The sequence below is a fragment of the Perognathus longimembris genome, chromosome 4 (genome assembly GCF_023159225.1).
Source record: "Perognathus longimembris pacificus isolate PPM17 chromosome 4, ASM2315922v1, whole genome shotgun sequence".
Taxonomy (NCBI): Eukaryota; Metazoa; Chordata; class Mammalia; order Rodentia; family Heteromyidae; genus Perognathus; species Perognathus longimembris.
Window position 1 is genome coordinate 23,546,640 of NC_063164.1, and position 12,014 is coordinate 23,558,653.

General features: G+C 40.4%; 1 protein-coding gene across 4 annotated transcripts in view; it reads left to right on the top strand.

The window, feature by feature from the left end:
- The window catches only part of Plekhm3 (pleckstrin homology domain containing M3), a 160,811-nt gene that overhangs the window by 70,085 nt on the left and 78,712 nt on the right, over positions 1-12,014 (top strand). The gene's annotated exons all lie outside the window — the stretch shown is intronic.

Consider the following 12,014-nt stretch of genomic DNA (forward strand, 5'->3'; position numbering starts at 1 on the left):
TGATCACCAGTAGAGTGAATGTTTGAAATATGTTTCATAGCTTACAATACATCTTCAATGGGAAACAAGCCTTCCTGCCCACTCAGAAACAAGTAGCCAGCTTGGTACATGCTCTAGAAGGAAAATGTACTAGCCACAATTCTGCCCTTATTTTACAGTGGTTGTGGCTTGCTTGCTCTTCCCCAACCCAATCAGCTCCGAGTTCATAGAAAACACAAGTCCAAACCAGGTTCAGATCTGTAAAATACAGCTGAAATTCAACTACGCTTGTTCTCATAAAATTCCTTCTTTTACGGCTAGATTTTATGAGCATTTAAATTCTCACCCTTGGCATATACAAACTAGCTGATACTTGAAATAATTGTTGATAGTATGCATAAGTCCCTAAAAATACCTTTTGATTTTCTTTAATCTGTTTTAATAGTAAAGAACAGCAGCATGCATTACTCATGTTAAATGTTTTTTTGGAAGTGAGCCTACCTGTATAGAAACCTTTTGGAAAGCATTAAAATGATGGAGTTTGCAATTTGAGATCTAATTAGATCCAAAGAAACTGACATAACCCCAGGCATCTGAAAACGGCATTTTAAAAAGAACTAAATGTAGATAGTGAAGGAAATATAATATCTAGACAAGGTCTCATAAAATAATAATGAAACGGCAGCTGCCACAGAGCAAAATACTTCTCAGTGGTAGCCATTCCATTATCTATTTGTTTTTCAGAAAGTGGCCAGGATTTATTCTTATAAAATCTAGGCAGGTTTTAATTGTAAAATATCCAGGTTGGCTACTTTTTTCTTTTTTAAGGTGAGAAAATTATTATTTCTCAAACTAATTTGATTAAATTAGGCACAAGTTTTTAGTTCAGAGTATTTTTGTTCTGTTATTTCCAGTACATCTTGGCTTTGCTCAGAGCTTGTTTTTCTTGTGCCTACACTTGTAAATGATATGGAAATCGACACATTAGAATCATATCAATACCTATCTGGTGTAATGTTTTGCTTTGGTTAAAACATGCTAAATCAGGGTATTCATTTAGAAATTAAATAGAAGGTCCTCTTCTTGTATGGATGAGTAAGAATCCCTACTCTGTTCCAACAGTCTGGTGGTTTACCACCCTATATTACGCCTTATGGCCGGACCACCAGGAAAGAAATGTAAGTTTCGGAAAAAAAGACACTCCCAAAGCTATGAGAACAGACTTGTTCATAACCATTATATAAAGCAATACCTAGCACAAGGTATTGGATGTATAGTTGGAGAGAGGCAGAGGAGAGAGAGAGAGAGAGAGAGAGAGAGAGAGAGAGAGATTGTCACTGGAAATATAGCTAGTAGCATTCTTGTCTGACTTGAGTAAGAAGGCATCGTCAATTTCTTCTTGTTCTGACTTCCCTACTTGTCACTCCCCAAAATAGTTGTTGAATAAGCAAAGAAATAAGGGTCAAATTGTTCAAAAAGATGTGATCCATTCTGTTTCTGAGATAACTCTTAAATCATCTCCCAGAATTATTTCAATATCTTTCTAAGTAATCTCATCTGACACTAGTTGTACCTTCTCTGATCCAGCCTGTACATTAAACAAGTGATTGAAGTACAAAAATGGAATTCAAAGTCTGCCTAAATATAGCCCTGTATATTGTCTCACTCTTTCAAAACTCTGTACTTCAAACAAAAACTTATACTGTTGTGCATTCTGTTGTGACAATTAAATGGATCTATATAGCCAAGGTATTTAAAATAGTACTTGTACACAGCACTCTGTAAACACTACTACTATCATTAATACTGCTTTCTTATCCTAAACTGTACTTCTGACTTCGAAAAATCTTTGATAATATCTGATAAAATGTTCCTTATATTTAGAGGCTGTTGAAATGTACTGTGGGGCTGGGAATATGGCCTAGTAGCAAGTGTGCTTGCCTCACATACATGAAGCCTAGGTTTGATTCCTCAGCACCACGTATATAGAAAACAGCCAGAAATGGCACTATGGCTCAAGTGGTAGAGTGTTAGCCTTGAGCAAAAAGAAGCCAGGGACAGTGCTCAGTCCCTGAGTTCAAAGCCCAGGAGTGGCCAAAAAAAAAAAAAAAAGGGATGAGAGAGGTAGAAGTACCTTATGTACATGTAGGAAAAGATCATAATTAAACGACTAAAACTTGCAAAATAAATTTTTAAAAAAGAAATGTACTGGGGACTGGGAATGATGGCACATGCCTTTAATCCCAGATTTTGAGAGGCTCAAGTTAGGAGTTCAAAGATAGCCTAGGCTACATAGTAAGACCTGTCTCAACCCTCTTTCCACCCTCATGCCCACCAAAAAGAATGTTTGAAATTGCTTTACTTTCCAACGTCCTAGTAATAAATTGTAGTGCTAAAGCTTTCTTTTTGTATGGAGAGGCATAAATTGATGGGGGGCAGGACTTGCATTAGGTCAAATCTTTTTGACGTATGTTGAAATAAGCCTATTTAGTGGAATAATTAAGATACTTTTCTGAGGTGACAATACTTCCTGCAGCAGGCCGTAGTTACTACCAACTCTGTCTTCTTCTGTCTCTATAGAAATAGTGGCACACACAAAGGGAATGACTGCCATTTCATACCTATTTCTTTCACTTCTACATGGAATGGGATCTTTGGAAGCAAAAAGAACCAAAAATACCTTTAGAGATGAGAAGCTATCCAGTCAGTATATGAGATTCCTCTTTGTTTCCCCTGAGTATGTAACATCTAAAGTGGAGGAAGTAAGCCATGCTTCCTCTTACCCCTAATAGAGACTGAAGGAGGAGTTGATGGCAGTGTGGGGTGAGGGGGCAGGGGAAAGGACAGAAAAAAAAGAAGAGGCAAGAGAATTCAGTTCTTATCTAGTCGTAAAAGGCATTCTCTGCCTGCCTGGTTTTTGCCTCAGTGTAAAAGTAGCCATTAATCTCCAGCAAGTAGGCCCAACATGCTGAAGCCCTGTCAGCACCGTATAAACAGAATAAAGCAAACTGTTAATATTGCTGTCGCAAGAAAACCAAAAACAGACTGATTAATTGTATTGGCGCTCGACCGCCAGGGAGCCAGCTTTGGTCGTCACCTTATTAGGGAAGTCACAGGTTGCTTTTAGGCCTTTCATTATTATGACTGTCCGGTTTTCATCCTCACTGTTTTTGTTATTATTGTTAAATGGACGCCTTGTTCTTGAACCCATCCTGCAAAACCTTGACTGGCAGGGGTGATTAGTTTAGAAACAGTCAGTGTCCTCCATGAAGCCTAAAATGTTTACAGTGCTGACAGCTCACTGTTCCTGAGGACTCCCAGATGGCGACCCTGCCGAATTAGTTCAAGGCCTAGTTAACTTTTCATGAGAAGAATTATTTACCACATCCACATGTGAGGGTGCATGGAGAACTCTGGAAAATCTTGGTATGCTTGGCAATGTCAAGACACATCCGATCAGCAGTCACAAGGGAGGTGCTAAGAGTTGCTCTGTGCTTAGTGTAAATCTGAGGTCGTGTAGTAGCCTCAAGGCCAAATCTGACCCATGGACATGTTTGTTTGGCCTCATGAGGATGGCCCCTACCAAGATCAGAGATGATGTAATAGTTGCTAACATTTAAACAACCATGAGCTTTTATGCACACACAAAACAAAGCCTTCTGTTTTCTCTTGAGAAACTGGAAGCTCAGATTACCTGGGGCTTCCTTCATTCTTCTGTGGAGTCGCCATCAGCTTTAAATATGGAGACGCTCCACTTTGTCATAGCCTCTACTTGCCTGATGTCTCCCTAACTCGGTGTCACTTGGCATATCATATGTGGCTGCCCTGCTTTTTAACCCCAGCCCATTTATTTATCTATGATAGTGCCAGAGCCAATAAGCCTTTGATGTTTTAACCCTGGATACATGTAATTCAATAAGAGCGGTATGTCTAGGCACTAGAGTGATAGTTTTTATTTCAGATGGGAGGGCTATCCAAAAGGATGGCAAAAGTTTTAGATTTGCTTCCCTGAAAAGACAAACATGAAGAAACTTATAAAACTAGATGAAACGATAGCAGGTCAACTTTGAAGTTCCTTAGAAGATGGGTTGCCTGGACTAGGCTATTTCAACATTTGCATTTGAGAGACTAGAACAGCCCCCTACCATAAGTGATTCCTGGTCACTACATAGTAAAAGATTACAGCTGAGTTACCAAGTCCAAGAAGAAGAGTAAAATGGGGAGAAGTGGAGGTGGTTTATTGTAGAACCTACAGCTAGACTTAGCCAGGCTCAGAGCTTACCTCTGTCTCTAACAGCTCTCAGAATCAGTTGTCTTCCCTGAAAATAGGAGTAACTTTACCACCTCATAGGAAAAGTATACATAGTATGTACACACTCACTTAACATTAGCTGCATAGATTTTTATTATAAGTATTGAAAGAGGAGCCAAGAGGTGGGTAGGTGGGAAGAGACAAACAGAAGGCAAAAAGATGACCAGAGGCATCAAAGAGCCTAAGAGGGCTTTGCCTGGACTTTCTGTACAATGTACAGCATTCTCCAGGTGTGGATGTTGCTCCTCCAGTGGTGATATAGGCATTCCTTGAAATCCTTACAAAAGCCTCCATTTTGCCTTTGCCCTCACTACTTACGGGACCTCCTGCAGCCTGACTGCAGATTACACTCTTCACTGACACTGTGGCTTCCTCAGGCCCTTGATTCCTCTACTTCCCGGTTGTTGGCCCCCCTTTTTCCTAGGCATCTTTTCCTTTTGCCTTTCGTTGCACTGCAGCCTCTCTGGGCCTCCCCCTTCTCTGCACGCTTGCTGCCTCCATCTCTCTCTCTCTCTCTCTCTCTCTCACTCCCGAACACTCAAATGACTGACATTCCTGCATTCCAACATTCCAACATTCAGCTGCCATTCTGCATGCTCCTCCAGCCCTGATAGGCGCCAGTGTGGCCACGCCATGCATGTTAGAAGACATCCTTTCCTTGAGACCCCTGATTGTCATCTACGGGGAGAGTCACGATCCCTTGGTGAGTCTACAGGGAGTAGAAAGAGCCCATCACAAACCTGTTATCTCTAGCTGCCTACTGGACACTGAAGTGTCCAATCAAAGTTATTGTGTTTCTCTGAAAAAGACGTTCAGTTAATCTCAGTTAATCATCATAGCATTCTCTTAGTTTTTCATAGTTTGAACCTTGATACTGTCCAATAGCTTTGGTTAAAGGATTTCTAAGAGCAATTCACATCTTACCTTACTCTTCATTCCTACTGTCCCCAGTCTGTATTTTTAGTCTGTATTCTTAACACTTCCTTTCTATGATTCCCAACCTGGGGATCTTACCCCCCATGGCTCCCCTCTTCAGCCTATCTGAAAACCATACTAAGGTAAACGGGTCTTATAGGACAGTGGTCATTTTAGCTACCTATAAGCATAGATGGTAGCATTCATGGGTGTCTGGACTCTGACCTGACTCTGACCCACATGCATAACTTTATCTTTACATGGTCCCTTGAAGACACATCACCACCTAATGTCTTCTTGTCCCACAGTGCTGTAGGCCACAGCCACCCTTCCCCAACCCAAGTGACATACTCATTTTTTTGACACTTCTCTTTTGCTTGACTAGGCCACTCTTCCCACTGGGTCCTCAGTGCATGATGCCTTCTCCAGGCTCTTCTAGCGATGACCATGTGAAGCACTTGTTTGACAGCTGTTCAAGTCATTTGCATCTCCTTGTGTAGATGTCCTTTCTTGCTGGTTAGACTGGAAGGATCTTTTCTTTTTCTTTCTTTAACTGTGAGACAGGGAATTGAACTCAGTATCTAATGCTTCTGGCTCATTGGCTAGTTAGTGCTCTACCCACTGAGACACACCTTTATCCCCATTTGGGAGGAACTTTAAGACAAAGATTGGCTTAGACTTTCTTATAGCCTAAAGTAGAAGACCATACATATATGCTACTTGTTGAGTAAAAACTTATTAATAATTACGTTCAAATTTTATTTGTACACTTGGTTACTGTATGTAAGATAATTATTGTTTTTGTAAATGAAAAGGAGCTTTCCTAGAAATACACCATTTATTCTTTCTAGCACCTCTTTTAGGTAGATGGGACAGGTAATATTTCAAAAGACAAGAAAGAATTCTGACCCTGAGATGGTTTGTGTCTTGTCCAAGATGACAAGGCCGGTGAGCAGCAGAATCCACCTGTAGCCAGCTTTTCTGATACATACATCCCTGCTGCTTCCCCAGTGCACCTGCTGTTGGTGATGGTGGTTTCAGCGAAGGACAGCTGTAAGTCCTGAATCCTTGGTTGAGGTCAGGTAAGAGATTGTGAAGGGAAGCAAGGAGATGGCAACGAGTAAGGAAGTGGAAGATGGGGTTCCGACACATGGCCCCTGTGCTCACTGCAGGCTACCCCAGCCATGCAGAGCCAGGCATGACAGCACTGGGATGTGCACTTTGTATATGTCACTCTGCCTGGCCATTCCCTTTCCCAGGCCATAAAAATATGGCCGTGCTTTATAGGGTGGCTTTATGTATGTCTTTAACCAAAATAGACATAAGAACAAACAAAATCCATTAATCCATTTTTCACTATCATTTCTTACAGGAACATAGTATTTTAAAAAAAATTATACCATCTCAGAAATTAAACAGCCCCCTTGTTTTTCCTTCCCTCAGCACTGGAGTTTGAACTCAGAATTTCTCACTTACTAGGCAGAGATTCTACCATTTGAGTCATACCTGTAGTCCTTTTTGCTCTGGTTATTTCTTGAGATAGGGTTTCAACTTTTGCCATCAGTTAAACTGTGATCCTGCTACTTACACTTCTCACAGGAGCTAAGAGGACAAGTTTGTGCCCCTCTTGCCAGCTTTTTGGGTGTTTCATGAACTTTTTTGTTTAGGCTAACCTGGAGCTATAATCTTCCCAATCTCTACCTCCAAGTACCTAGGATTACAAATATAAGCCACTGGTGCCCATCCAAAACAGTTTTTATTTTTCTTCTTGGTTTATTTACTTATTTTGCATGCCAGTCCCAGGGCTTGAACTCAAGTGTGAGTGCTGTTCCTGAGCTTTTTTACTCTAGGGCAATATTCTATCATTTGAGCCACAGTGCTGCTTCTGACTTTTTGCTAGTTAATTAAAGATAACAGTTTCATGAACTTTCCTGCCTGGGCTGGCTTCAAAATTTGATCCTCAGATCTCACCCTCTTGAACAGCTAGGATTATAGGCGTGACCTGCCAGAACCTGGCCAAAGCAGCTTTTTAAAAGTAAGTAGTTTAGCTGGGTGCTAGAGGCTCACACCTATAATTCTAGCTCCTCAGGAGACTGAAATCTAAGGATCATAATTCAAAGCCAAACCAGATAGAAATGTTAAGAGACTCATCTCTAGTTCCACAAAAAGCAAGTAATATATTTAAAAAATCATTTTTTTCTTCATTTTACCTTGGACCTCTAAAAACATCATCCAGATAGATGCCTGCTGTTTGGTGCTATTCAGAAACCCCAACTTTAGCCCTATTTTTCTCTACTGAATAAAGAAATCATCCAGTCCAAGAAATGTGGCTGCCTCATAGTTCTCATTTTCCATCATGGAAGGTGTGATTTGGGGATTTGGTGTGGTGGGTAAATCCTAAGTTCTGCATGACATAAACTAAAGCTAGATTTTCTTCAACACCAGTTGAAGACAATGAGCACTAAAGAATATGTTTCCCTTTGTTGCTTAGAGCAGACCCAGGTCTATTCTCAGGGAGTCTTGTGTGTTTGTCCAGCTTAGTCTTTGGCTTAGACCATTCTGAAGCCACTCAGTGGCCTGACATGATAGTCTCAAGAGAACAGTGAAAAATGATCCTTTGGCCTTCAAAATCATCTTTTCCTGTCTTTCATTTTATTTGAAAGTATGATCCTACCCAGCATGAGTTCCTGCTGAAATACGAGTTTTACTGAGCAACAAGAACTTTCTCCCATTAATGTTGGGTAATATATATCATAAATATTATACTGATGAGTACCAGAAAAAAATGTGTGTTTATGTGTGCCTATGTGTATAAGCACCTGTTCTGCCAAACTTTTGTTGCTTCTTCTTTATTCAAGCAAAATTTATCAACTTGCTTAACTCTTAGGCTAGTTCATGTAAATGGTAAGTGTCATTCATTCATCAAGATTCCTTCTTACTCCTTCCTTGTTATCCAGGATTTTTTTTTTTTTTGGCATGGAAGGAGAAGTCATCTTTTTAGTAAATTCTCTGGAAGTGAAGGTTAGTCCAAAGATGAAAATGGCTTTGGATGTCAAATAACATCTCAAACTTACTGTGTCTAAAATGGAGCTCCAGATATCCCTCTGCCCCCTACCATTGTAAATTCCTCTTCACTACAGTCTTCCCATCTCACTTAATGGCACCTCCGTCCATCTGGATGGAGCCTTCTTCTCAGCAAACCCTGTCAGCTTCAGTTTCAAATTATATCCACTCATCACCACTTGCACTGCTACCAATGGGGTCCAAGCTGTCATCATTTCCCGATGGTTGCAGTACCCATCTCTGCTCTACCTTTGGCCTCCTTCAGTCTGTTCTTAAGACTGTAGCTACCATTAATACAGGCTCAAATAACTTCATCTTTCTCTCCAGTAAAGCCAAGGCCCTATACCAACTTGTCTCATTCCTCCCCTACTACACATCCAAGGGCTTCCCTATCATTCCCTCTGTATGGAAGTGTGTTTTGTTCCTCCCAGTGGTGTAAGTTACACAGGTCATGGCTTTTTATCCTCGGTACCTAAAATAGCACTTAAAATGGAGTGAAGTTGATGAATAAAGCAAATGAATGAAATACTGTTACCAAGATTCTGCCCACTTACAAAAGATACTCCTCATCATAGAAAATAAAATAAAGCTATTCTTTATCCTACCACTTTGGTACATATCCTTTCAAACCTCTTACTCTGCAAATACTTAAAATAGTTTCATTCTGTACATAGTGTTCTCTGTGTGTGTGTGTGTGTGTGTGTGTGTTTTGTGTGTGTGTGTGTATGCCAGTGATATGGCTTCAACTCAGGGGCCTTACACTCTTGCTACCTCTTTTTGCTCAAGACTGGCACTTTACCACCTGAGTTATATCTCTACTTGTGGCTTTTTGCCACAAGAGATAAGCATCTCTTCATTTGTCTGTCCAGGCTGGCTTTGAACTGAGATATTCAGATCTTAGCCTCTAAAAGAGTTAAAATTAAAGATATAAACCACCAGTTCCCAGCTCTTTACTTTTTTTTTTTTTTTTTTTTTTTTTTTGGCCAGTCCTGGGCCTTGGACTCAGGGCCTGAGCACTGTCCCTGTCTTCTTCCCGCTCAAGGCTAGCACTCTGCCACCTGAGCCACAGCGCCCCTTCTGGCCGTTTTCCATATATGTGGTGCTGGGGAATCAAACCCAGAGCTTCATGTGTAGGAGGCAAGCACTCTTGCCACTAGGCCATATTCCCAGCCCAGCTCTTTACATTTTTAACTAGTCATTTTGCTTACTATGTATGGTTGGACATCTTTTTATGTCAGTAACTATTTGTCTAACACATCATGAATCACTGAGTGAAAAGTGGTATTCTGTTGTTTGAGCATAACTACAGATCATTGATCTTAGCAATGAGGAGGAGTTTTATTCAGTATTCTCATCTAATGATAAAGATCTAATAACGCACACATTCACTCATACCAGAATCAGTATTCTAAAGGAAACATACAGACTGTCTGCAGTAGACAATGCTATTCAGTACTTCACATATTAATAAACTTTGTGGTAGGAGCTATGCTAAGATCTGTATTAATTTTGCTAAACTATGTACATGTATGCCTCTACTAAAAAAAATTTCAAAATATAAGAAGTGATTTTATCTTATTCTGAAGCTAAATGAAATATATACGTAAGTGATCAAAAATCATTTTCGGAGACACAAAAACCCACCTCATTGTAAGAAAAAGAACTGTATACTCCCTACTATTAAAAAATGCCTTAAGAATTTGAACAAGGATATATGACAGCTGTGATATAATCTGTCGCCTTTATAATCAGACCCCAGAATAATCACAGCCAAAATTACTTCCCAAGCATTGCTACTCCAGGCTTGAGATTGTTGCTAAGAAACTTAAGCACAATTTCTGAATGGGCGGGTAAAAAAGACCCTTATTTCCTATAACTATCTGCCAAGATATAATATCTGATGCAATCTTAGCACTTTTTGGACCAATGAGATTAGCAAAATGAGGTATCTAGAGAAATGATTGAAGCTTATTTCTTCCATGTGGGTTGCTATCGAAATATCTGCCTTTGATTTAAAATTGTTTTTCCATTAGCTGGGAACATTGCTGGACATATGAGTCCTATCCACATCCAGCCTAATGTAACTATTTCAGGAAGAGTTTGCAGCTCAGATCACGAACACCAAATTGCATCTCCCTGGGGATGCTTCCTAGTGCTTTTTGCTGATTTCGGTATGGGTGGGTGCGCCCTCAAAGGAAAGGTGCCAAGGCTCGCTCAACTCCCTACAAATTACCCACCCTGGAGCATACACTCCTGAAAAACAGTCGTACTGTGTGACTAAATGGCTTCCCTTTGCAAATGATGCTTTTTGTACCTCCAGCCATATTCTTCTTTAAGATCCTTATCATTTAGAATAAAATTCTGAAAGTTTGAATTTGGTGATATGTAACCGTTTTGATTTTATATGCATGAGGGTTGTGAGTCCTTTCTTTAAAGCCTGTATAAGCTAAGATATTTCCATTGCAAACATTTTTTTCTTTTTCCATTTTAATCTTTTGAGTCTTTTAAGTGTCCGTTGTGCATCTTTAAGAACAGAGCTTCAGGAAGATGGTAATATGTATTATTAAGCATATGAAAACCTTGCAGACTCTGCTTCCTTCAGAGCCTGACCCAGGCCCTTTTCTCTCATGAGCATCTAGGTTTGGTGAGAGCTGAGATAAAGTCCTCAGAAATTTGTCAAGTTACACAAGTCTTAATTTATTTGACTTAATGTCATGGAAGTAAATGGAATGAGGCTTCCCTTGCTTTTTGGTTAAGACTACTGCCTTTGATTTCACAGGCAATTATCTCTGAATGTTTAACCCTGAGCTCCAGCTAATGTAAGATCTCTGCATCATACATGACCTTTTTCCTTTTCAGTTTTCTTCTTTTCTCACCTTTCTCATTAGAGCAATCCATAAATGAAGCCTTCGTTACCTGCCTAGTGTGGCAGGCCATTCTAAAGATGATAAAATAGAAAACATTGGCCATCGATATGATAGTGCTAGTGGATTTTCAAGAGTCTTTAGCCGTTTTTTGTGGTTTTTTTTTTTTTCATTTTCTTCAGCACAAGGGAATGTGAAAATACTACGCACCAGTGATATCATTTCCTTTGATGGATAAGACAAGTGCAGAGTTGACTTTCCTTATCTCTTTTGTCCTGGACTGACCAGATGAACTTGCCCTGGCATGAACAGGGAGGGCTGCACATGTGTTGGCCCACTGTAGCAGTGCTGCCAGCCCTGATGATTAATATTGTGGTTGTGGTGCTGCGAGGTCACTCTTGATGGCAGCCTCATCACAAAACAGAAGACAGTGACCTTTTGCAGCAAAGGTTCTGTTTACCAACAGACTGCTAGGTCAGATAACCTTCAATTCGTTTGCAATTTGGGAGTCCTGATATGGTGAAGTTTGAGGGTTACACTAGAGAAATTAATAATTGCCTTTCATTTTTCTTTCTTTCTCTCTCTTCTCTCTCTCTCTTTCTTTCTCTCTCTCTCTCTCTCTCTCTCTCTCTCTCTCTCTCTCTCTCTCTCTCTGTTGATCCAGCCTCTTTGTGCTCAACGCTTGCACTCTACCACTTGAGCCGCAGCGCCTCTTCCAGCTTTTTCTGAGTAGCTTGTTGGAGATAAGAGTCTCATGGACTTTTCTGCCTGGGCTGGCCTCAAACCATGATCCTCAGATCTCCGCCTCCTGAGTAGCTAGGATTATAGACGTGAGCCACCAGCACCCAGCTCATGTAACATTTTCATAAAGGCATGATGCT